This window comes from Calonectris borealis, chromosome 7 (assembly GCF_964195595.1).
Source record: "Calonectris borealis chromosome 7, bCalBor7.hap1.2, whole genome shotgun sequence".
Classification (NCBI taxonomy): Eukaryota; Metazoa; Chordata; class Aves; order Procellariiformes; family Procellariidae; genus Calonectris; species Calonectris borealis.
The window spans coordinates 40663688-40691003 of NC_134318.1; the positions used below are offsets into that span (position 1 = coordinate 40663688).

The following is a 27316-nucleotide window of genomic DNA, read 5'->3' on the forward strand; positions in this document are numbered from 1 at the left end:
AGCAAAAAGCTCAGCATTTATACAGCATCCTTAGAGCTCCTTAGAGTTCACACATACTAACTAGAGAAACCACAAGCACAGCTTCAGCCAGTACTGCATTTCAAGCACAAAAAAACCTCTGGAAACCGAGATCTCCCTCTTTCCCATATCTTAAAAGCCTTTATAGTCCAGCCAATGAGACAAAATAAGCCTGGCTGGGGGAAAAGGTGAGGAAAGAGGGATGCATTAGGTCATCAAGTCCACTCCCCCTCATCCTGCACAACTCTGCTCTACCATACGTTTCCATTGCTCTCTGGCATTACTTTAAACAACCTATACACAACTGGGCCCCCCACCGTTTCTCCTGGTCTGCTGGTTCCAGGAGATGTTCCTGGTTCATTACTGCACCTCCAGGAGCTCCATGCAGCTTGCACAGGAAAGGTGTCCACGTTCCAGAGTCATGTCTCTGGGGAACAACCTCCACCTCCGCTGGGAGATGTATGGGGCAGTTTAGACATGGAGCCTGGAGGAACCATCGAGCACTGCAACGTGTCAAACTGCTGATAAAACTTGCACCGGCTTTGCTCTTGTTTTAGACGCCTTTGCCTTCAGCTATTTCACACTCTATAGGTTGCCTGCAAAATTCTTGCATGGCAGTAGCTGGACTTATTGTTCATACTAGACTTCAGCAATGTCGTTAAAGCATGTAACCAGATGTGTAAAATACTCTGCGTTAGCAAAAATATGTATTTCTGCACATACTTGGTTGTTTTGCATCGAGCGTAGCAACTGCAGGATGTACTCCTGAGAGGGGACAAAGACCATTGACGGTAGGCAGTGGGTCAGCAAGAGCTTAAAAGACAGCAATTAGGACTGATGGGTAAAATATATAAGGCAATAATAAAATAATTTTGGCTGACTCAGTCGAGATGATCCTACACCCTACAACATTAAGGCTTTGGCCAGTGTACAGTCTGGAACTGCAATCTCCTGAAATCTCGTTAGCTCAGCTAACTACCTGCAGTTTGCCTCCACCTTCTTCTAATTTTAGATTTAAACTCTCTACAGCAGAGCACATGCAGGGTGAAAACAAATTTTAAACATTGTGCTTTGCCGAAATGTACCGCAAGTATATTTTCTTTTGGAAGAGGCAGGGAGGATTATTTTCCTTGGAAAATGAAGTTCTCAGGATGTTAATATTTCAGGGCAACCTCTGCTTTTGCAGTTCAGAGGAAAGGGTACGGCGAGCGAAGGCAGCCGCCTGGATGTCGGTATTACAGGGTTCCTCAGAAAATCCTGCTGACACAGCTTCCTCTTCATCTTTGTCTCGTATCAAGTTAGTAGTCAATGTGTTATTTTAACAGCGTGACAACAACTATACAGAATGTCAAATAGTTACCTTTTATCTGGAATTTTATTCCTGCCATATATTTCAATGGAAATATACAACTTAATGTTGCAACATATTTCATACTGAAATGGGTAATAAAAAAACTATAGACTCTGCATTTCCCCTAAAACATGAAGGAGGAAGACACTGAAAATCTCTACTGTTTACTACTCTCTGTCTTCCAAAATCTCCTCAATCTACTGTGCTTGAAGTATAAATATTGCTGGGAATAATTTCAAGGATTTTCTTTTTTTTTTTTTTTTAATATAATATAAATATAAAATATACCCCGTATCCAGAATGTTCTGCCCTGCCTGAGTTTCAGTTCCAGCCTGACATAAGGATGGAGATGGAGGGCAAGCCCTTTTGACCACACTTTGACCCCACCGCATGGGAACTCGAGGTCCCTCAGCCTGAAGAAAGGTGCTTTCACGTCCCAGGCAAGGAGCAAGTCAGGATCAGGAAATTTTACATTAGCAGGTGAAAAACAAAATCCCTCTATTATCTCCTGTACTATTTTAATATCAGGCCAACGCTGGAGGCACACCGAGGGAGGAGGGCTTAGAAAACGTTCAGGAGCTCCCTTTGGGGTCTCTAAAAACGCATGTCTCCCCCCATTTGTCAAATCCAATGTTTTTAGCTACCTGCGAACTGCGAGCTCCTATCAATCTTCAGTTGGATACATTTTCCCTTCTAAGGAAGCTGCAAACCAGGGAAGAAATATTCCCTGTCCTTTTCAATACACATGACAGCTGGCTAATTACCTAAATTATAGCTTTGTCAATATTACTTCATTCACTCAACCCTTCTTTGCTGTTAGCAAAAGAGAGCTGAAAGACCCAAACTCTTCCAGATCTTTGGAGTTTACCCAAGAAAGCCTTCCTCTTCAAGGGAGGCCTGATGGTCAGAGCTGCCACATTCACCACGTCTACATGGAGCAGTCTCCAGGACTGCTCCAGGACGGAGGTCTTTGCATGCGAGATCCTCATTTAAGTTGCTGTGGCTTGGCCATCTCCTACATGAATAAACATACACATATAGACCCACTGGGAACATGAAGAGGACAGAGAAGTTTTAGAAGATCGTGAGAACACGACCTACCTTAGATGAAGGAATTCTGACTCTTTTTGCTGCTAGAGGATGGATTTACCTGAGGACCGTCTAGTTTTTGAGTTTTGCTCTCCAGCATTCATGCTGACTCTGCTTGCTCTGTCCTTGCTGTACATGGCAGTCTTCTCTGAAAAGTACCTCTATCTACTAAATAAATGACCAAACTATGCCTTCTGATGTATCCCAAGCTTTTACGTCCGCAGCAGTTTGGGTCTCCCTCAAGCAGGATCTGCCAGGCAGCGGTGCACACACCGAGTACTGCAATTAACTCCCAGTGCCATAACTTTTTCCTGATCAGTGAGCACTTAAACCAGAATTACTAATTGTAGTTATTGATGAGATTAAAAAAATGGAAAAGGAAGGTATCACTAGAGTTGTATAAACCAAGACAGTTCTCCAAGGCCAGCGCCTGAGCAAAATGCTCCACTGTCAGCTCAGGACTTGGCAGAGGAGTCTGCAGGTCCTGCTCTTCCCTCCTTCAGAGAAGGCTTCCAGTAACATGACTGTACTCTTTGCTGCTTCTTGGCTTTTAGAAACCTTGGCACAACATCCTCCGGTCTGCCGAAGCTAACCCACAGGCTGCCTGGTCACCCTGAGACACGGATGCAAGACATGAGCAGGGCATGCTCAAAGGTTTGCCGAGCCCTGCTATATTCCTGCCAGGGCAGGTACAACCTAACAGTTCTGGGACAAGCATGAGTTCAGCATCTGTATTTGCTCAGCAAATACATGAAGCTTGCAGACATCAAAATAGAAACAAGGCGAAATAGCTGAATTCCCTAGTTTTGTTTTTTGACATTGATCCCTCTTGCGTTGCTTCCTCTCTTAGCAAGAAAGCCCAAGCCCCCAGACGCCCATCCATCCTGAGCCGGGTGACACCACCTGATGATACATGTCTGCTTAAAGCAGGCTTTTGCTCTGGGGACTCGCCCGGGATTACTGCTCAATCTTCTCTCTTGAAAAGCAGCCCATCCTCGAAGGCAGCCGGTGCTGGACTGCTGGCTCGGCTGCCTGCGGCTCCAGCCCGTGAGGTTTTGCTGGCAGAGGCAGAGATGAGCAGGTAGCTGCTCCAGCGAGCTCGCGCACGGCAGCACAGAAAGGCCGGCAGTCCTGCCAGGAGCCAAAGCTCCTTATCTCCTAGAGACCTGCTGGGCTGTTTCAGATATCTGCCCTTGATGCATATGCATGAAAGCTGGAGTCCAGAGCACCAAATCCAACAGCTTTTCCTCTCCCCTAGGAGAAGTTTCACGGTTTTGGCCAAGCAGCTTCATCACGGTGACTTTGGTTCACCACGAGATGACCACGCAAGAGGATACAAGCTGATGGTCAACAGCCCTCACCCTCTGTGATGGTGCACACAAGCAACAAGCTTGGCGTGCAACCATGATGCCACAAGCCCAGGGCGTCCCAAGAGGTCCTCCACCACCACCCCAACCACCCCGGCTCCTCCATGGGAGATGCACCCTTCACCCCGGCAAGACCCGGCCAACTCCCTGGCTCTGCTAATGAAAGCAGCACGGCAGCCCGAGGCAAAATACAAATACCTGGAAGTAGGGAGATCCAACAATAAGCTGATGCCTATTTTGGAAGAATCTGAAAAATTGTTGAGCAGTGATTTATCCAAGAGATTCAGCAGTTCACCAACTTTGCGAAGCTTTGGAGACGGCAAAAATGTAACAAGTGAATCTCTTGCATGAATAAAAAAATTACATTTTACATAAATTAAATATATGATTTGATTAAACATGTTTATGTCTTTGCAGTGACATTTAGAATAGGAAGTATTCATTTTCTGTTTTGAAAGGAAAAAACTCTTTCAAATGTAATTTGAAGCTGTCAAACCAATCTTCTTTACGGATCTTTTAAATGTCACATACCTTCGAAAGGGGATGGCAGATTCCTTTTAAATATGCAATTGCAAACAGTCCAAGCAAAATCAAGAATTTATTAAAATATGCTACTGACATTTACACTGATAAAGTATAGCCCTTTCCTCGCTCCCTTTCGATAGACTCCCCTACAAAAGATGTGTCACAACAGCTCCCATTAACGCCGTGCTCGCTGCAATTCCCCCACACATAACCAGCCCTTCCCAACCAGCAAAATCCAGCTGCAGGAGAAGAACCTGCCTCTTGTTTCGTATGGGGACCAATATCAATTTGTGGTTGCTTTACATGAAGAATTGTACTTTTTGATGATTTCTTACCAGCATGCCTGAAATTTATAACCAAAAATATTAACTGCACTTACTTTAAATCAAGTGCAGCATATACCAAATGCTTTAAATGGAAAAGTGTATCAATCAAAAGCATGAAGAAAACCTACTGCAACTCATTCCAGACAACTTTACGTTAGCAACCTGTATGTTTTGTTTTATAATCACAATATCTACCCTTAGATTATTCATTATTCTCCCCAATTAATGCATTTCTAGAATTTTTTTTCCCTTTCCCTTTTCTTTTAAAGAACAGAGAAGAGGGACAGAGGAAAACCATCTCAGCTACTGGTGAACGGTCAAGCGCAGCTCCTGTTCTCAGTTACTTCCCACCGATACACCGGACATTTTAGGGTCATTTTATTTTTTTAGAAGACAAAAAAAATGTAATTATTATCTCTCCTCCTCTGTCACCAGGCCAGTGAAGTGCATGGGCATAACTGCCGTTAGCGTTAATGGAAATCCCCACTGTAAATTCTCCCCCATGAAGCAACATTAAGAGCAAGGCCATCCTGAGCAAGCATACTCAAATTGGAAAATTAAATATACCTCCCATTTCTTGCTACCACCACAGGGAAAACATAATGAAGTGCAGGAGATTAAGCTACAATTCCTATATCAAATATTCCTTGTACTCTATAATTACTCAACACAACGTATACAACAGTTACTCCTTGATGATGAGAATTTGCTGCACGTTATTGAAAGACTTCATCCTAATTCTCTCAACTTTGTGGTGCATAACACAGCAAATGACAGCACGGCCATCGTAACATAAACCACAAACACCACCAACTCTGGCTTATTTAAAGCTTACACTCACTATTTAAAATCTGAAAATTACTGAAGGGACTCGTAGTACTGCAGAAAGCGTGGCAGTGCCAGGCAACCGGGACACAACGCAGCCCGCTGGCAGCGCTCTGTGCTGATCACACCGCTGAGGGCGTCCAAAGCAAGCTCGCCCGAAAATCACCAGGACCACAATCGGCATTTTCTTGGAGGATTCACGGGTGACATTCATCATCACGCCATAAATGAATTTAATGTAGTTAAGGACGGAGAGGAACTTTGCATTGGGCTTCAACACCTAACCTCCCACCCTTGCCCGTGACAAGCTCTCTCCAAGGTGATCATACACGTGCCCATCCACCATGGAAAATACATGCTGGTGGGTTCAGCTTGTGAGGGGCAACCAAGCAACTGCCCCCAGTCCTCTACCCTTCCTTCCACCACCCGTCGCAAAGAGCATCCAAGATGTTTGGGGGTTCCCAAAGACCCCTTTTGAAATGATAAATATCAACACGTAATCCCTCCGTGAACAGCTACTTACGTTTTATGGATCTACCAATACCTTCTGCTGATACAACACTGATGATCAATCATGAACGTCATTTAAGTAAAACCAGTGAAAGTTTAATACAAGCCATAGTCAAGCACATCACTTTTGATGGGTTTCTCAAGGACGCAAAATAAGTCACTGTTCCAGCCTCCGAGCTCCTCCTCTCAATCCCTCAAATTACATCTTCTGTACGACTCACACCAGCTGGGCCACCGGAGGAGGCCATCCACCATCACACCACTGGCACCCAGATAAACTCAATACCGCACGTGAAAGCTCATTTCTTCATACAGCCTCTTGAACGTCATGGCAAGTAACATCTTCCGAGGGGAGGGCACTCGGCTCCTGACAGCACAGAATCCTCTCTACCCTGTCCAAAGTCCAAATCATTTTTCCAGCTCCCACAAAGACAATGAATCTTTCTGCTAGCAGGGGCAGCATTATTCTTCCCATTCCTTGCACCTGGAAAGTGCTCTTTGACCAAGACTCTTCTGCAGTGTGGGGATAGCAGGGAATTTGTGTTTTGCCTCTGCTTCTCTGCTTACCCAGTTGCTTTTATACACAAATGCAGGAGCAACCAAACACCTGAGATGTAAATGGGACCATCTCAGCTTTGGTCGCTTCCATCCCCACTGATTTGTGGAGTCCAGTCCCACCAATCCCTTTGGTCTGCAGCGCTGGGGAGCGCAAGAGTTAAGCTTTCTTAATGTTTAAATCAACCTCAGTCAGTCCATGGTACTTTCCAAGCCTCTGTAAGGTCTTCTTACAGGTTTTGTCCACAGAAACGAGTGGTCTGGACCTCAGGCAGGACTCCTTTCCCTTTCTGCCTTTCCAAACAAAGAGCGAAGGAACCAACCACCGAACATTTTATATGCAGGATTTGCAAGCAGGCCTCTCCCCTGAGGAGAGTACCTTCAAACCCTGAAGGTTATACTCATGAAATGAAGTCTGAGGAGATGTCAGCGGGCTGCTTTCTGGCTGGCATTTTTTTCCCAGCCACTGTCAACACCACCAGGACATACCACCTGGAAAAGGTAGGAGACCTGCCTGTCGGGCTTCCCGAAAGCGCAGTGGGTCCGATCCATGTCTGAGCTACTCTGAAATACAATTTTGGACCACATCACCAGCTGGTGTAAATCAGCATCACTACAGCCGCGCGGCAGAGAGCGGAGCCTGGCCCCCGTCACCGCTCCAAGGCGCAGGAGCGTCCCTGATTTCCTCTGACAGAATCAGCGCACTCGTCACCGACGTTTTCCAGAGCCAGAGCAGGAGGTTTGCCTTTATTTCCACTTTACTGCACCTTGCTGACCCAGGACACGACATAAAAACACCGAGTATGGAGTGACAAGATTTAATAGTCAAGTGATAACGCACGCTTGGTGCTAAGAGCCTGGAAGACAGGTATTTAGTGACTGTGCTCCATCGCGTGAGCAACCCAGGCAGACGGACACATCTCAGAGGCCAGCCCCCAGAAGGGCCATGCCAACCTCCCGTCCTCTACGATAGCAGCAGAAGACACGCTGACTCCACTCAGATTGGCGTCTCAGTCAAGTTTCCACACACGAGCTTTTCCAATGACGGCTGCAAATCCCCTCCACAGGAGTCAGCCCTGTCCAAACTTGTCCTCACCTCCAAGTAGCCCCTTCACTTGGGTGTTTCCTAGCCCGCGCCCAGCAGACCCACCTCCATCTCCATCTGCCACAGTGCCACCACACTAAATCGCACCAGCAGCTCCCAGCGTTAGATATCCAGCAGAGACACCATTCCTCTCGCCCTGATCATGCTATTTGCTTGATTTGTGGAAGCAGGAATAGGAGAAGCAGCCACGGAAGGAAAATTACGGAAAAATTATAGAAACATTACACAAACCCCATACAGAGTGTGCGAGTACATAAGCATTTCTCCGGCCATAACATAATTAATGCAAAACAGACCGGGATCATGTTCTTTTTCCAATGCAACACGTGCATTATTTTTGTTGATCCGTTTGGTTGGGTTTTTGAAAGCCATCGCTTCCTGCATTCCACAACAGAAACTTTACACCCACAAAACCTGGTACCATTTCTTTTTATTCTTCCTGCCTTTATTCTATTTATTTATTCAGCTATCCAATGTGAAAGGCCATAAATCGCACTGCTACTTAAGTCACAGGGGGAATTCCTTTAAACAGAAGTAAAAACTCATAAATAACTTCCTGCAGTCAACAATGCATTCATTTTCTTCTCTGCTTTCAGACTAATCTTCCAGCTAACAAATCAAATCAAGTACCAAAATGTAATTATTCCATTGTGATAATCATCTCCTTATACTCAGAACATACCTTGGCTTATTTCTTCTCAAATTAAAATTAGCAGAGAGGCTCAGGCTGGCAGGAAGGAGAGGAGGAAAGGTTATGAGGCATTGATAAACCCAAGGTATGACAAGGAAACTCTTGACCAAAGTCAACTTGACCCAAGTCCTGCATCTTGAGCAGAAGGCATGCTAGTGCTAGGTTGGTGGAAAAAAATGATGCCAAATCCAATGTCGACTCACTTTATATCAGTGGGATTCACAGGTCTTCAAGGCAATGAAGTGCGTGATCTCAAAAAAAAAAAAAAAAAAACCTGTAATACCAGGACAATTCCCCCAATTCCCCCAAACTTGCTGGAAGCAATGCAACTGCAAATAAAGCCAGGAATTAATCTGTGACAAAGTCAGGAAACCCTTTTCAAAATGCACCCATCCAGGACACAGGGGGCAAACATTTATTCTATCTTCTCTGAAATTTGCTGCTTCTGTCCTATAGTTAGCTCTCATCACTTCCAAACACCACCTGCTTGCTGCGTGCAAGGACGGAGCTCGGTGGTCATACCCACCGACGTGGGCACGTCGGGGACGAGCCACGTAAATGCCCCGGAGAAATGAACCCACACACAGACACGGACTCGCCGTGTTACACCGCCCCGCACCATCGCATTGCAAAGTGGTGGCCAGCATCAACAGCGGGGCCAGAAACATCAGGCTAAAAATAAACCGACAGAAATAAACTTGCCTCGGCTGCCAGCCTCCCGAAGAACCAAATGCACGGGGCTCGAGGGGAAAAAAAAAAACCAACCCTGCAGTCATCAATTTGCATTCGGCACTTAGTACAGAGCAGCACAGCAAAGGGACGGCGTCGGAAGCAAAAAGGTGAAAGACTCACCGCCGGCACCAGAGACGGGGCATGGAAATGCAGCGGAGACCAGGCTGGGAATCACAGCGGGCGAGCGGCAGCCTGCCCGAGAGCACCCTCACCCTCCCCAGAGCGCAGCGGGGAAAGGCAGAAGCTGGCATAACCCGCACGGGAAGGTGATGCTGCAAGCCAGGGTCTAGGAAAATGGAGATGGAGGGCAGCTGGTAACCTTATTCTACATCGTGCTTATTTTAAGTTTTTTTATTTTACTGTTTTATTTTGTTGTCTTCAAACTAAACTCTCATCACAAGCTTTTACACGCAAACACTTTCTGTAAGTTTTTGAAAGCGAGCAGGTTTGTAACAGTGAAACAATAAAGCATGCCAGCACGCTCAGACATTACCATTTAAAACATGAGCAGTTCAGACGACAAACATTTTATTTCACAGGCTGCAGGTGCATAACCCCGGTGTGTCGAATGGAGCCCACTCACAGGGCTCGGGCAGCACCGTCCCTCGCCAGCCCTGTGCCTCACAAATGCAGCCACACCTCAAAAGCAAACACCCGGTTAGCTTGGATTCCTTCTTAATCTGATTTACAGGACTGTTTTTATATTAGAGAGTTCAGGAAAGGACGGCAGAACTATCTGAAAGCTTTTTTTTTTTTTTTAAATTAGCTGGTTTTGGGCAAGATGCACATCACAGGAGACTACGCTCTGGGCTGGTTAAGCCCTTAAAATAAAAAGGGATTATACTGAAAACGCTGATGTATCCTTCAATGAGCTGAGAAATTTCTCCCCTACGCAACACCCATACACGCTACGACTTGAGGAAGCGCCGTTTCCGAACCCAAGCTGCAGCCGCGCGCGGCGTGGGGAGGCAGGAGGGGAGCCCGGCGCAGCAGCCAGCTCCCGGCGCCAGACGCATCCCTCGGCTTACGGCGAGGCAGGGACGGCCGCCAGCCCACCGGCCACACCACCAGGAAAAGTCTTCTGCAGCGCTTTCCTCCCAGCAGACCTTGAGTTTTCCAAGGGCTGGTTTTTTACTTCAATATATTTGTTTGACACATTTAAAGTGTCTTCCTAATTCTGTATGATAGAAAATTATTTTCAAAGTAGCGCCGCGAGTTACTGATAAGAACAAGTATTTAGTGATTTAGAGGAAAAAAACCGTAAGAGATCCTGTACAAGCAGAGGCTCCCACAGGTGATGGGGAGCAAGAGCCACGGCATTTCGGACACACAGCATGGTCTTGGCCAGCTCATTCAACCCACCTCTGCTCTGCAAAATGTTTGGAAATCCTCAAATAAAGACCTCACAGTGTAATAAAAAAACCTTGTATCACTTCTATCAGCAGCTTAAACTCCCGAACACTCACCTTACGCTGAGTTTACTGTAGGAAAGGGAATTAGCCAGATACTGAGCTGATACTGTGCCTGTCCAGCAAACAACAGTACTTTGGTAACTTCATTATGACTTTACAGGGTTCCCTGTAATTCCCAGCAAGCCCAGCCTGGCCACGCGCTGGAAACCCAGCATTTCTGGGTACACTTCCATGCAAGTTATTTTAGGTACTCGGGTCTCGGCTTGCGGCACACGAACACAGCGTCGCTCACCCGACACAAGGTCGGGTATGGGGTGCCTATCCCACCACCCCAGGTACACACACCGATACCCAGAGGGAAGTAAGACTGTTTTCCCTTGGGTATAAGGAAAAGACCACTTCGGTGACTGCTCTGCACAACTCCTCAAAGCAGGTCTAACTGCTGGAGGTATCCAAGATACCAAGGGATGGTCACTGAAATCACAGGCAAACATCAATTTGTTAGCAAAATGCTGGCATTTCAGACTCCCCATGCTGCGGGTGCCATTGCTGTCTCAACGAAGGTGAAGAAAAAGTAATGAATTGTTGGGAGCGGGTTAGTGTGGGGGGTTTTAATCACAAATAAGGTTCAGCATGGTCCCACGCCATCGTGCAGGGGGCTACTGCAGGGGGGGTGGGGTGAAAAGACGACTGCCCCGAGAACGACAAGGGCAAAACTGTTGGAAAACAGCAGAAAACCAGCCCGAGCCCGAGACGCACGTTCCCGAGTGCCCTTTTCCAATGCACCAGCCAAGAAAATAGGGAAAGACAAGAGGTACCAGGGAAGCAGGGGTGACTGCTGCAGCGGCTATGAGCTGCAGGGCGGCCACCCCGGGCTTTGGGGGTGCACGGACCCGACCTGGGGGTGCCTGCCCGGCTGGTACCCACCCCTTCTCCTACCACGGGGCAGCGTGCAGGGCAGGGTGACCGGGCAGGAGTGAGGATGGAGAGCAGGACTGTCTGAGCATCTCAGCTTCACGGGGCATACAGCTACCCCAGGAAGCAACAGATTTTTTTTTTTATGCCTTTTTTTCCCTCTCTATTTTCCAGTCTCAGAAAAGCAGCAGGACACAGAGCATCGTTACGCGTACTGCAACCCGAACACAGCAGGAAATTTTAAAATTTCAGCTGCATACACAAAACCCTCTAACACATGTATATTTTATTTGATTTACTGTGATACTTTTCTTCCACCTCTTGAAAGTAATTTTTCTCTAAAGCGTAACTGCTTAATTGACAAGTGTACAAAATATAATTACACTGCATACAAGTTACAATATTGCTTATGGGAATATCACTGTTGATCCATTCTGCTTTATTTTGTGTTTAATCTCTATTAAGAGATCTGTATGAAAATAGCTAGGTACTCTTGATTTTATAAACATGACACATCATTCAATCATTTCTCCGCCTAACCAAGGCCCAAACAAATGCAATTGAAAGACAACAGAAAATTCTTGGGCTAGCTTAACACAAAGTTAATAAAATTCTTATGTTTTCCTCTAAAGAAAGTGCAATGCACAGGACACAAAAAAAAAAACGACCAACCTCTCGAGGCTTAGGTTTGTCACATCCATTACGCTACCAGAGCGATGTAAGGACATGGTACATAGGAATACATCGCTTTTAATGACAACTTTAGGGGGTTTTATTACATTCCCCACAAGGATCTTTGCAGTCGCATCTTTTATAGTGGAAGGATAAAGAAGCGATGCAGAGATACGGATGCCCAGTGCCAACGCGGTGAACGGCGCCCGGTACTCAGCAGCAAAAAACCTCTTGCCCTTTGTGCCCCCAGCTCCTCCCAGCCAGTGCAATTCCCACTGCACCCGCAATTCCCACTAAAATCACATCCAGCCACGCCAGCCCCACCGAGCATTTACACACGCGAGTAACGCCACGTGCAGCAGTCGACGCGCTGTCTGGAAATGGGTCTCGCTGGTCTGACAGCTAACTAATATCGGCATGTTTTAAGTGCCTTAAAGGTTTATTTCATTTGCTTGAGTAATGAGATTAATGCGATGTTTGTTTGTTTAAGCTAAATCATACAAAGCCAAACATCTAAATGTCCTTAAATCACAGCGTTAGCCCAAGCTGTGTTACCGTGTGAGCCTGTCTTACTATCCTGCTTTTTAATTGCACCAACAAATTCCTATTTTGCTCCAGTTTCGCTCCCAGAGGTCAGCCAGCACATGGAGACCTCGAGGGGCCAAATAAACCATTAAAACATTGCCACGGTCTGCGCTCCCCGTTTTCTTTGCAACTAGGTTTTATAACATATTCAACTCCTAGACCTAAAAAACCAATGTATACCCAGCAGATATATACCTGTAAATATATATATATACACACACACGGGGGATCTGAAACAACGTTCCTGCCGTGACAGCTCCTGCATACTCAAGCACAACACAACACCGACCAGACCGGAGTCCGGCAATCCCACAAACCTCATCCATGAATGTTGGATGAGATGGACAGACCAATCTGAAAACTAAATAAAAGCAAAGGAAGCTTGCAAACATCCAGCTGTACGTTCTGGCTTCAAAATAAAAATAAATTTGCACACAAACGCATTGGTTTTGCTCCAACCACGACACAAGCAACGTATAATCTATTTTTAAATCTGGGTTTGACCTGTTTTGATCAGTTTGCACTCCTGTCCGTATTCTTCTGCTCAGAAGTTTCCCACCAGGGCTGGAGTTATTTCTGATGCCCCGTGGCCACCAAGAGCTGACTCAGAGTTTGAATAAATTAAAGCACATGACTGTCGAAAGAAGTAATCCTCCCTCACTTCCTTCCTTCCTAAATTAATTCACATGTGACCCAGGCATTAGCCATAACACAGGCTAACATGGCCCCCGCTAACTTCTTACCTAGTGCTAAGGACCTGGTGTTGACACTGGAGGTAACTTATCCTTGTGATGGACACAAGGAATTTTTTTAGGGAAATGGTGGGAAAATGAAGAGCCCGCGATCTTTCCTGAGCACTAAAGGTCACATCCAGAATCTCCACCTTCAGATGCAGGTCTCCTCTCTGCAAGTCATCCTCTTAAAGAAAATCCCTGGTGCTTGGGATCTGCAAATACCTGGACGCTCTCATTTAAAGGATGGGCCTTCATGGATTTTGAGGTCAGAAGAGACCACTGTGATTTTCCAGCCCAACACACTGCACGCTAACTTACCTAAATTAATCCCTGCTTGAGCGTCATTCATTCCAACGAACAAACATCCCTGAATTTGGCATTTCCAAAGGTGGAGAAACCGCCAGCACCTTCAGCAGCCTCTTCCACCATCAGCAGTGCCGAAATTGTGGACCTCAGCTCCAGCTTCATCTTCCAGCTATCGGGTCTTGTTAAAACTCTGCCTGCTAGACCCAAGAACTCTTTATTATTCAATTTATTTTCCCCACGACAACGCTAATTGCCTTAATCAATTTACCTTCCACCACTCTCCCAGACAAGTCAAGCGGACGGAGGTCCTGGACCCTTCCCCTGCATCCCTTCCCAACTCCGTCGGCGCTCCCGCAGCCCTCCGCAGACCCTCCTCGACAGGCGCCGGGGACACGGCGGCTGCCACGTCCCTCCTCCAGCCTGCCAGCCACTGCCAGCGCAGGCAAGGAGCACACAAGACCTTTGGCCATAATATCTTATTGGCGGCGCTCGCTCGTGACTCCTCGCTCCTCTATAAAGACATGATTTCTCCAGACAGCATCCTGGAGGTACGGCCTGCGTTGTTTGCTCTTAGATAGAGAAATTTACAGCTGGCCATCTGAGAAATATTACCTGCTTGTATCCAAGCAATACAAATTACTTTTACCAGCGGTCACTCCTTTTCATTATTTACCACTCTCCCCATCTTAGTGACATTTCAAGCTTTAGCAACCGTGACTCTCTGCCTTAGCACCGCTTGCTCATAAACACGTTAAGCAGCGTAAGGACAAAAACGAGTGCTCAGAGAGGCTGTTAGAAATAGATGTTTGGAAATTATTTCTGATTTTACAACTGTATTTCGAGAACTGACACTCTGCTGGGTCTCAGCCAGTCGCTCTTTTGCACATCCCCAGCCAAAACTGTGGTGCTGTACCAAGCTGCATTTCTTGCTGAATTTTAAGTAAATAAAAATCCGCACAGTTACCTTTATCAATCCCATTGACGAGCTCTTTACATGAAAAAAGAAAAGTTAGTTCTAAAGAACGTGCTGCCCCTAAACTCGTGCTGATGCAGACTGAGTGCATCGCCATCCTTCCCTCCTTCATTAACCGAGTCCCCTACCCCTCGAATCGTTTGCCCAGGACTCACGTTAAGCTGACAGGTCTGCGTTACTCAGCCTGGCCCATTTATTGCTTTTCTGTACTAATACAACATCAGCATTGCTACAGTTCGCGGGGAATTCTCCGGTATTTCAAGACTCGGTAAAAAAAATGCATTACTGGCTCAGTTTACTCTTGTAAACCTCTTCAACGAGCGACAGCAGGGCTGGTGTACGGAAGTCTGACTAAAGCAGTTGCTGTTTAACATTCACTTCTACCACAATCATAACAGGATCTAAACATATCATTATTTCCCCCCCCCCAAAAAAGTGTAATATTTTTGTCTTTTGTATTAACCTCACCTAGTAACCTAGTTTTATTTCTAACATTTTACAGAGACTGTTGTTCTCATCACTACCGGCCACAGCTTCTCTCTGCATCCCTTTGCTTCTTTCCTCAAGCTCCGATTTCTATTCTCCACTATCAATTCCCCTCTCGGGCCCTCAGATGTGCAACGTTCTGACCGTACCATAAGGGCTGTGCACCCCATTTTGGCATCCAGCACCTTAAACAGCCCGGAGCACAGGCTGGAAGGGCGATGGCTGAAGGCGAGCAGGCAAGCGGAGACCCACTTGGCCAGATTCTTCCTTCTGATACATCATTCAACTAAAATTTTTTCAGAAACAACCACAACAAAAATCACTGGCTGCAACCTCGCTGCCTGGGGCTGAACAAGAGTGAGATTTCATACTCCAAGAAGGCTGGAACTTGTATTTAGTGAAGCTGGGTCACCTCCAAGAAAGCACAAATTCAAGAAATATGTCAAACTTTTGGCTAGACAAAACTAAAATTGCACTTTGTCTCCCCAAATTTGTCTATGCTGCTTCTTTTTAATACTCACAACTTTTGTTGTCCAGATATAGATATACGCTTCCTGCTCTTCAAACATTGTGGATGGGAAAAATATGTCATCCTGGCACTTCACCTAGGAATAATATTACAGCATATAAAAAAAATCCTGTTTCCTTCTAGGAATAGAAAATAGGTAGAATAGGTATTTCATCTGAGAAACGCTGTTATTATTAGCAAAGGGCAAAAGCTGAAGTTAGCATAGGTATTCCAGTACTAAACTTCTGGATACCCTAATTCTAGACTCAAATGCGGCACTGTACCATTTCTGTACGAAAAGAGGTACTAGTTCAGCCAAGTGGCAAATAGCAAACCTACACGAGCTTGTGCTGCGGGCTCATGAAACTTTAGATAACTGCAAGATCATGAAAGCTGATGAAAAGGGTTGTGGGTTTTTTCCATATATTGAACTGAAATTAATTTCAACCACAACTGATCACAGCAAAGCTCAAGTCTCTCAACTTTTAAGGGTAACATCTAGTGTTTAGCCTAATTACTTTGCTTAAATTGCTGCTTTCTTCCAACATCCCCTCTCATGCAGAACCTGGTTTTCAGCATAAAAATAATAAAAAGGTCGACACTTTATGACAGCTCCACAGGTACCATTATTATCTCTTATATTTGGCCTTTTTAAAGAGGAATTTACAGGGTTTTCCCTCCAGCTAACACAAATAAAAGACATTCCTCCCCCCCCCACATATATTGCCGTAAAACTAAAGGGTACGCTGATAAAAGCAAGGAGGAGAGTTGACGAGGGAAGCCAAGACGCAGTTACTCAAAGGGGCTTGCAGAAGGCCAATTTTTAATTAAAAACTTCATCTGGAACATAAACTACGAGCTCCTTACACCCAAGGCGTTCCCAGTGCATCAGCCGTAGAGGAATAAGGCAGCCACGGAGACCTCGCACCTTGGGGAAGCCTTAGCCAGGTACGTATGGGGAGGTAAGCACTCACGCCTGGGATGCAGAAAAGATGCAGGAAAGCCAGGGGAGCCCCTCAATGCCCGCGCTGGCCCCGTGCTCACACCGGCAGGCACAAACGGGGCCAAAAGGGAATCGCTGATCAAGAAGGGGGGGACCATGTTGCGGTGGCTTCCCCTAAATATAAACCGGAATATCCATAAAGGCAGGCTGAGGACCTGCAGAACTCATCGCACCCCACGGCACCCTCTGCACAGGAGCCAGCCATGTGATTAATTGTCAGTTTTGTTTATTTTCTGCCCTAAAAACGCTGACTATTGGCTCCATCAGCTGTGCGGAAACTAATGGATTTCCATCTCCTCCTTCTGCCTCTTTTAGGGCTGATCCTGCACTCCTCGTACACCCATCACTCCTCCCAAAGCCCAGCAGCATTTCAAAGGGGGTAAAGCACAGTCCCAGCCTTGCAGAGCCATACATTATAGTTATTACAACAATAACCAAAAGCCAGGCTAGTTTTGGAGGATCCTACAATTTTGTGGCAATCTCCTCAGCCAGAAGCTACTCTTTTTCCAAAGCAAACGGGTCACTAAAAAAAAAATGATAGGCAGCATCCATTATCTATCTGTTATATTTAACAGAGAATCCATCTGCATTACTCCTGGTCTCATTAAAGACTTGGCTCCTTGTAAATATTATGTCTCTAATCCACACATTCTCCCTCCATGCTGTGCTTCAGGGGTCTATTTAAGTAATAATCGGGATGCGTTGTCGCAAAGATATAGAGGCTGGGTGTTTGATAACATTACACAAGTTAACATATGCGGGAGAAACTGTGGCGGTCCTTGCGTGAAAAATCAGTTTAGCAAGGTTCCTACCAGCATCTCCGCAAAAATCTCACAGCCGAGGTACCCTGCGCTTTCCACACCTGGGTCCAAAGAAGGGTCTCATTTGGTCAACCTGGATTTGGCCGCTGTGGTGGCAGAGGTCCTTCCTCATCTCACGCTGCTCAGACTGCTGGTGGGGATCAGGGAGAGAACCTGGGTGAAGCAGCGCCCAAAATTCTACCACCATGCAGGTTGCTTTAATCATATAAAACCTACTTCTGGTGGGAGGGATGGGCAGAAGCCCAGAAGCAGGGCAGTTACTTTCAGCAGGACCACTGGTTATTCTTGGCTCAAAGGATACATGAAATTACTGCCAAATAAGGTTGGAGGAGCAAGTCATTAATAATTAAAATCTACTACTGATGTGTTCAAGTAACTTGGGTTTTATTTGCATTTTACCGTAAAGTCCCAGAACAGATGGGACTTTATGGATGCCTATCAAGATGTCTACCTTGATCCACCCAGAAGACCATGTATTTGAAAAACAAGGCTTATCCAAGCAGAATCAAACAAGAATTATCCAAAACAAGCATGTAATGCAAGTGCACACAGCTCCCGTCAGCTGTGGAGCAGGGGGACCCTGAAAGGTGATGGCATCCCGGGGGCTGTCCTCCCCCAGCACAACCGCCAAGCAGAAACGAGCCTCCAGCATCCCCCCAGAGAGGGCTCCTCTCCCAGCTGGAATTTCAGGATGGGCTAAAAACCCCATAAAAATCCCCAAAGTTGGCAACCCCACCACGCAGCAGCACTGATGACCTGCATGAGGGGTTGATGGGTCCATCGAAGTTGGCGCTAACGATGCCGAGCCCTCCCCACGGCTGCCGCAGGGGTTTGGCAGCGGCTGCATGCCCACCCCCCAGGAGCTACACGCATTCCCCACTCCCCCCGGACGACACGTATGTGAAACACCCAAAACCACGACGCTAATGGGAGTGGAGGCAGTGACACGCGCACTAAGGGGCATTCTCTGCGGCACCTCAGCTTTGACGTTTGGGGGAAAACACCAGCGCGGCTCCTCGTCACGCTTCTCCTCATGCAGGACACGTAATTGCAGACTTCAGACCGGCCAAAGCAAACCCCGACCCCCCAGCACTGACCTTCAAGATGTGCAGATGCAAATCTCTCCATCAGGCCACTCTGGTTCCACCACGTGTTTTTTCCCTCCAACTATTCCAGCTGTATTTCTTTTTAATAATCCCATGGAAGTTACAAATAATATAACCGAGGCACTAACAAATCATTACAGAGCAAAAAAACCACCAACAACTCTGCCAGCAGGACCACCAAGATCTTCCCATACATCACCACCGCGCTCCCCCCTCACCAGACCAAGTACAACAAACCCAACCGACCCAAGCGAACTTTGGTTTCCCCGTGCAGCAGGGACTACCTCGCAGTCTCAACACAGCAAGTTCAAGTAGGGCATCAAATCTAGGTGAGACTGGAGCAAATTTGGACTCAGGCCCCTCTTGCCTTGAAGATAAATGTGACAAAATGAGATTTCTGTTTCTCAACAGTCCAGTACCTCTTTTCCAACCGAGAAGCCTTCATCCTTCTCTTTGCAATCTCACCATCACATTTTCTGAACGCGACATCCCACCACCATTACCACCTCAGAGAGGAGAAACAAAAAACAATTTAAAAACTCCAGGTGTTTATTCCTGTGAAAACAATTCCTGGTTCTTACGAAATCATCAGGGCTCAGGGTGCAAGAAAGGCGACTGCACGCTCATAAAGCGTCATTGGTCACTATAGAACTAAATAAATAACAACTGACTCTTCTGTGCTCTGTTACCAAAAACTCCTGCTGACTTCGCAGAAAAACGTTATCTGGTGCCTTCCTGGTGCTCTGTAAAACACCAAAGATCCTGGTCTCCTCCTCATGACGGGGCTGAGCAGAAGGAGAAGATACACACGGCATAACGGGAAGGTTTGGTTTCCATGCCCTCGCTGGGGCAGAGGATGGTCATGGCTTTTTTCCTTTCACCTAAAACTTACCTTTATTTTATTTCCTCTGGCAAAGGAGAAGGAACAAAAAAACAAACCACGGGAACATAGGAGAAGGAATGAAAGTTGGCTCAGGCGCACGCGGGCGTGACAAAGTGCATTTTGGAATCACATCTTTCAGCATCACGTATGGCAGTGGAGAAAACACCAATTCCCGGCTAAAATGTTTGTGTTGTCCCAGCCAGTCCCAGCGGTAACTTGCCAAAACCTCCCCTCAAAGTTTCAGTGTCCCTGCAAGAGGGGACCCCAACAACCACCCTGCACTCGCCCCTGCACGGTCCTTATTCACCTGTCAGCCCTGATGCCATTCCTCCTATAATCTAAATATCCTTAGCGCAAGAATAATTTTCATTTTAAGAGTTAAGTGGGCTGTGCAGAGGAAATAAAAGATATTTCAGGGCTTTATCCTTCTTACGACAAAATTGTAATTCCTATTGGAGCAGGGTAACAAGTATAAAAATTACTAAGATCCATATCACATTTTCTTACTCTCTGTTGTATCCAAACCCCCAAGAGCTAGAAGACTGGCTCAGGGTGCTGGTCTCAAGCTCTGTGGAATAACTAAACATATAAAAAGGTGTGATTTTACTGGGCGGGGGGAGCTGCAAACAGATCTGGGGGGAGGGAAACTGCTGGGGGCGAGGGGTCCCTGTACTCTGAAAAATCCCAAATTTCTAGGGCAGGTGTAATCACCCCAGTTTGAAGAGCTCCTCACCAGTTTAACTTACCACAACTAGAATATAGAGCAAAGGAAGTAATACTTGCTACATCTGATGTGAGGAGTAACTATGACACCTATCAGATTTTATGAGACAGCATCATCCACCAGTTAACAAAACATTTGCAAATTGCTAGTGCTGTGTTTAGAGAAGTTTTCCCATTTATTCTGCTTAAAGACAAAGCCACTTTCAATTCCCACGGCTAATAAACAGCACCAAAAAACAGTGAAAATTAACCTACCTTTGCCAAAAGGTTAGGCAAACCCAGATTCAGGTTGTTTTTTTTTCATTAAAGTAGACTGCACATATTCTTACAAGAGTCAGCTGAAGTGAAGAAGTTTCATTTGAACTGCAGCCCGCCTGACGGATAAATCAACTTTCCTGGCCAAAGGTTTCAGTACGCTACTTCCAACTCCTGTCTGGGACCTCATACTTTGAGGCTGATGTTTTTCCCGATATGAGCATTATTATCACTGGACCGCAGTGACAAGTCCTCTGTACTGAAATGACAGCATTAGAGACGACAGCCTGTGCTACAGTTTTTGCTATGGGGAAATTCCTTTGAACATTTTTCCATCTAGGAAAAGCACGAGTGGAAAAGAGCACAACGTTGCCTCGAAAAGCAGGTCGGGATAAGAGGGAGCTGTCAGCAAACAGGGCTGTGGGGCTGCAGCTCTGCAGGGCATCTGGAGCCACCCCGTCCGGCCAAACCTCGGGGATCCCAAACAGGCTGGGCTAGGAAGAAAACTACCTTAAAACCAGGGGAAGCTGACCACAAGAAAACATCATCTACAATTTGTACGCTATAAAGTTGACAAGAAAACTCCGAGGAAGCATCTCAGTCTGAAATTCTAGGGGAGAAATGAAAAGTCAAACGCTCCTGCAATCCGCATTTCAAAACACAGGAGTGGTTCACCGGTCTGACTAAACTATCTTAATTTCTATTCAGTTTTAGAAATACTTGGTTATGACTTTTAAAGGGAAAGACACTTTGATTGTCCAGGACTGGAAGCATCTGATCAAGTGAGTAACCGCCCGCAGCCCCCAGATGCGCCCGGGTTTGCTAACGATGAAAGCAAACCTCTGTCCCCACTCCCCACTAATGACTAACAGGTGGGTTTCCCAAACGTGTCCAAAAATAAAAAGCTCCTTTCTAAAAATACCATCCTGCCTTCACAACGCCAGACTTTCCAGAAAAATACTTGACGATAGCTGACGTTTCCCAAACAATCGCTTTTATAGAAACTTCAAGCTGCCCCCGCAGGAGAAAGTTTTGCCAGGCAAAGAATACAAATCTTTGTTCAAGATCCGAGCCCTGTGGACGAACCCATTCCCTCGGCCAGCTCCGGAGCTCGAGCACAAATCAGCTTTATGGTAATAACAGATTACAGAACACACCGCCACAAATAATTTTTTTTTTTTTTTTACTACAGGATGCGTAATTGAAATGTCTGCGATTCAACAATCACCTTTGAATTCATAAATACCTCATAGTATTCTGAACACACTCTCCTATAATGAGACCGTCTTCAATTTTCCTTGGTAAAGAGACCTTTAAAGAATGCTAAAGCAGGTCGGCGCCCTTATGCACTGATGGAAACAGGAACAAAAGCATTTTGTCACCAGGCATCTCGTCTATCATTATTTTCTTCACTCTGCTTAAACAAACTGAAAAGTACGTGCTTCCCCCCTTCCCTTCCCTAAATATCTGCAATAACTGCAATTTCATTCCTGTCGGTAAGCCACCATCTGTATGAAAACAACGGTCCATTATACCTAACCGTCACCGGCTATCGTTTTTCCTGCTTCGCTAATGTTTTTTAAAACACAGGATTAAAATGTCATACCATCCCTCACGTTCTAGGGAGCCGTGTGTATTCCTCTCCTCTGGTCACGGTATACTTAATCAAGTGTGAATGATTAAAGTACTTCAATTAGAGCTACGTACATTCATTGCAGGCAATTCAAAGGCAGCGGAGAAGTGTAGCTGAAAGAAGAAATTACTTCTACTACTTTGAGGTCTCCATCTCCCACTTCCCTCCTCCCCAGCACAGCCAGGCAGGGCCATGGGACCCGGCAAAGTACCAAGCGCTAAGCCCCAGCCAGGATTTACCTTAGGGGCACGTCCCTCGGCAGGACAAAAGGCTTTTCTTTCCCCTTCAGCAAGTCCAGCAAGTTGGGGGGGATGTTCTTTTTTTTTTGGTGAAAAGAATCACCTCAGAGCAGCACGCGTAAATTCGCGCACCTCCTCCGGTTTTGCTTTCCAGTGATATCCGGGGGAGGGTTTAAAATTTCCAAGCCGCGGGGGGGTGGAAATAATAGAATAAATAAATATTGGGGAAATTCAGCATTTTGAGTCCCGCGGATGGTAAGCGGGAGCGCGGCTCCGGCAGGAAGGAGCGAGGCGCGGCCCGCGTACCGCCTTGCCCTGCGGACAGCCGGCACCGCGCACCTCCGCGGGTGAAGCCCGGAGAGTTGCTAAGTGACTGAGAGGCGAGTGAGGTTATTCGGCCAAAATAAAATTAAAAAAAAAAAAAAAAAAAATTTAAATTATTTTTTCAAAATAAAAAAATGAAAAATTAATTTAAAAAAAAAACCACTCCTCCACCAAAAAAAAAACCACCCCAACCCAGCGGACCGCGGCCGTCGGCTCCGCGTCCCCCGGACGCCGCGGACGCGGCGGCCGGGGGACGCGGAGCCGGCGGCCGCGCCGCGCAGCGGGGTTCCCCTCGCCCAAACTTTCCTGCCGCCCCGCTAATCCACCGGCAGATGTTGTCGGCGACGCTCGGCACTAAGTAAACAATGCGGGGCCCGGCACAACAAAAGATTTCCCACTTCACCCCGCCGCTCCGCGCCCACCCGCGCAACTTCCCCACCACCATCACCCCCCCCCCAACTCCACCCGCCTTTTCCTCCTCCATGCCCATGGCGGGCTCGCCCCGGGGATATCCAAGCAAAGATGTCCTCGCCTTGTCCTTCTCTCCGTGTAGCGCAGCCCCCGGACGCCGCCGCCTCCCTTACCTGCTCCCGGCCGCCGCGGCTCGGCTCGGCCCGGCAGCCCCGCACCGCTCTTCAGCGCCGCATCCCTTCCCGCATCCAACCACCGCCGCCGCCGGGCTCTGCTTGCCGGAGATCCACCTTAAAAACGCCACCCGCTCGCACACCGCACAAAAAAAAAAAAAAAAAAAACACCCAACTTAATCCTTCCCCCCCCCTCCGCTCTCCTGCTCCGCCCGCCGCCGCGCCGGGAGCGGACGGGGGCAGCGGAGCCCCGCCGCGACGCCCAGCAGCAGCGGGGAGGATGCTAATTGCAACTTGGGGGGGAGGGTCGCTGGCTCTTTTTTTTTTTTTTCCCCCTCCCCTCTTTTTTTTTTCCCCTCTTTTTTTTCCTCCTTTTTTTTTTCTTCTTTTTTTTTTTTTGTAAGCCAGAAAAGGGGGAAAGTGCCCGGGCGGCGCTGGGCGGAGCGGACTCTCCGCCTCGCCGCGCTGGGTGAGCGGAGGGAGAGGTAGGGGCTCTCACTGCCTTTTTTTTTTTTTTCTTTTTTTTTCTTTTTCCTTTTTTTTTTTTTTTTTTTTTTTTTTTTTTTTTGGGCAATAGGCGGGGTCTCTCCTTGCAAACCAATGACACAAACCCACATGGACCAGCCTCGCCCCCTATAGATACTCTTCACTACAAATAGGCTCTCTCGGGGGATTAGTGGATCAGCTAAAGTACAAACAGACGCAGCGAGGAAGGGGCGGGGGGGCGGCGGCGGCGGGAGGCGCCGGGGACGGGGACACGACACGACACCGGGCCGCTCCGGGCGCACCCGCGGGGAAGGGGCTCCGCGGGGCGGGGAAGGGGCTCCGCGGGGCGCGGCGCCTGTTGCGCTCGGCGGCGGCCCCGGGGTGGGGGGGCGGGGGGCAGGCCGCCTTTGTTCGGCCACCCGCGCTCAGCGCGCCCGCGGGGGTTCCGCGCCCCCCCCGGCCCCTGCCCGGCATCCATCCCGGCCGGGGGGATCGCTACCGGGGAGGGGGGGACCCAGCGCAACCCCGCGGGATCCGCTGCCGAAGTCCGGCCTGCGCCCTGCACCTCTTTGTATCGCCGTCATCCCCGGCCGCGTCCGTCTGCTTGACTGTGCAATTATTATATCATAGCCCTCCTCGCCCCGCGCGCCACGCATAGGGTTCGAAATGGATGTTGTGAGGCCGGGGAATAAAGGCCACCAGGCGTGCTGAGCCCGCGCTGTTGACATCTTAAAGACGGGGGGGCTGACACATCCATCCCCGCCGAGCACCCAATTTGATGTGACTATCGTATAATCACACTGGGGCGTTCGGCTGAATGCGAGATAACGAGAGCACACTCCAACGTGCATTTATTTGTATTTGTATTCCGCATTACCCCCATAGATTTGGGAATTAATGTTTTGACAGACGTTCTTCATCTGCTTATCACAAGAACGTGGGCAGGTGGTGATCCCATCTTTTTGTTGTATAATCATCGAGCCTCCTGCATTATATATCTCCCGTGCTTCTCAATCAGCCTGTGCAAAAGCACATTCCTTTTCTAGTCAAATAAAACCCTTGAGCCAGATCAATTGTCCATCAAAATTAATAAGTGAGCTTCAGTTTTTGTGGGTGAAATTACGTGGTGAGGAGCCTAAAGATCTTGATTCTTATAAGCACGTTTTAGCTCCTCGCTGGATGTTTAGGCCGTGTCCATCATTTGTCCTCTGAGCACCTCTGCTGGGAGCTGCTACCTCTGTCCCACAGAAGTTGAAGCCTCGCGTAGCCTCAGCTCACCGGGATTCCCCGTGGTGTGGGTGCCGAGATGGCCACAGCCGCGGCCGCCCCGTGATACCCAGGCTCTGCATGACGCGGGGTACGGCCAGGCGCCTCCAAGTTGATTTTAATAAAATTTAGCAGCGTTCAGTTGGAAGACGCATTTAATTCTGCGCTCTTCCCTTTGGCAAACGTCCCTCCAAAGAGAAAACCCTGCCTGCCTGCCGGAAACCTCACCATGAAAATCACAGTCTCCTTATTATCAGGATTTCTTAGATTTTCATTATTAGCAACACTGCTAACTGTCAAAATATTATGGGCAGCTCCTTAGCACATGGGACTCGGGCCGCAATGAATAACAGCAATTTGCACCAACTGAGGACTTGCCCGTGGCATCTCAGCGGTGATTTTTTTAAACCACAACCACCATGACTCTTTGCTTTAGCCAGTTTGCTTTGTTAAACGTTATATACGCAATGTACGGGGGTGCAGGACAGAAAAACCGTAATTGCTCCTAATAAATAATGTTGAGTTCATGATAGAAACAAAGTAAGTGACGTACGTTGAGGCCAAAGACACAAATAATTATTTCATTACTGGAGCAATTAGATTGCAGGTTGTAAAGGAGAAAGCTCTGAAGCAAACGTCTTCGAGTTTAGCAGGGGGCAATCCTCAGGCATGTGGATTTTTCTTCAAACTATTTGGATGGCGATCGAACATTCATCAAGTGTGAAATAGCCTTTGTAATTAGATGCTAGGAAAAAAGATACACGGTAGGCTCGGTGGGGGGCCTGAAATGATAGGTTTTTAACTTCAAATTGTAGCTTTTAAAACTTCCATTCAGCTGCTGCCCAGCCTTGAAGGAGCTTGAACTCCTCCAGTATCTCACTGGTTTGCGCAAAATTCAGCACGTGCTTGGAGTGGGGCGTTTTGGCTTCCCAGAGCTCGGGAGCAGCAGTTTTAGGGCAAGGGAAAGACATAAGAGCCGAAGGAAGAGGCTCGTCCTGCTGCCCGGGCAGGCACGGGGCAGACCTCTCTTCTGGCCTCTTTCCTCTGGATTATTTCTGTATTTTACCCACTTTCTAGACAGATGTTTCAGGCACTAGGCTGTTATCTAAAAGGCAGATTCCCCACATCTCCTCCTTCTCTAACTATATTTTAAAAGACTGAGGCTCCCATCCTTAAGGAATAATTGAGGGTGGTTGCACAGATAATCCCTGCTAGGAGAAGAATAGTCCTGAAAACTTTATGAGGGATGCTTGCAAAGAAAAGCAAAATCAAGCTGTTCCTCTCTTCTATTTATTTTAACCTATTGGTAGCTGTACTGAAAAGCTACTTGCACTGTTTAGGAACCAAGCCCTCCCAGCAAATTTTTTTTGCGAAATCAAAGGAACTTTAAAAAATGCACTTCTTATGAGTCCTTCCAATGTGGGAACTGGATGTTTGGGGTGCAAGGTTTACGTGGCACCCCTTTTCCCTGTCAGCCAGGGTTCACCTCGCTTGCTGGAATAATGCTCCTCCCTGCCGCTGCTAATTAACTTCAGCACTCACTGTGCTCGTCCAGTGTTGCAGCTTAACTACTTACTAAAATATAACAAAGTCTGTAGCCCCTGTGTCTGTAATCGTTATATTTGATGAATCTGTAATTATTTTTAGTAAGGGATTACATGCTTCTCTTGTGAATAACTTGGTTTCTATTAGCAGCGTATTCAGGAAAACAGTGATGTTCAAATATTGTTTCCTGACCCACATGCTGGCTTCCAAGCAGCTGAATGCACGTCACACGAGGCACTCCATCAGCCGGCAGCACAATCACACTTCCCCTCTACACTTCAGCGACACGGCGGCCTGAGTGCAGCACCTCCTGCTACACTGGTACCTCTCAAGACCTTGCAAGGAGCTAAAAAAAAAAAAAAAAATTTTACAATCTGGTTTTCTTAAAGAGGTTGATTTGCAGAGGCAAATATGGGCCTTGATCCTGCAAAGACGATGCTTCTGCATAGCTTTTATGTCGCGTGTGGAGTCAGAGTGACTTCAGCTGGATGACTCTCAGTGCATAAATTTAAGCGCATGCATCTCTGCAGATTTAGAGCGAGTATCTGTTGACTAGAATAGACCAGTTACTTTACTGCTCCAAGTGTTTGTGCAACTCAGTTAGTCAGTGCTATGTAGGAACAGGCAGACACAAATCCTGCCTAGATCCTTCTGAGCCAGAGACCACGTTTGATCATTAGAAACGAAATTTGTGTGTTGAGTAACGCCACATATCCAGCACTGACGTCAATATCCCATTTATTTTTTACCAGTTTTTGAAACG

General features: G+C 47.1%; 1 protein-coding gene across 2 annotated transcripts in view; it reads right to left on the reverse strand.

The window, feature by feature from the left end:
- Positions 1-27087, reverse strand: part of CTBP2 (C-terminal binding protein 2) — a 150396-nt gene extending 123309 nt beyond the window's left edge. The window contains exon 1 of one of the 2 annotated variants that reach the window (XM_075155264.1): positions 23257-27087. The gene's annotated coding sequence lies outside the window, so the exon portion shown is untranslated. Of the gene's footprint in view, positions 1-13182; positions 13268-23256 lie in introns of those variants that run through there. The other variant, XM_075155266.1, reaches the window with a different exon arrangement.
- Between the last annotated feature and the right edge of the window lie 229 nt (positions 27088-27316).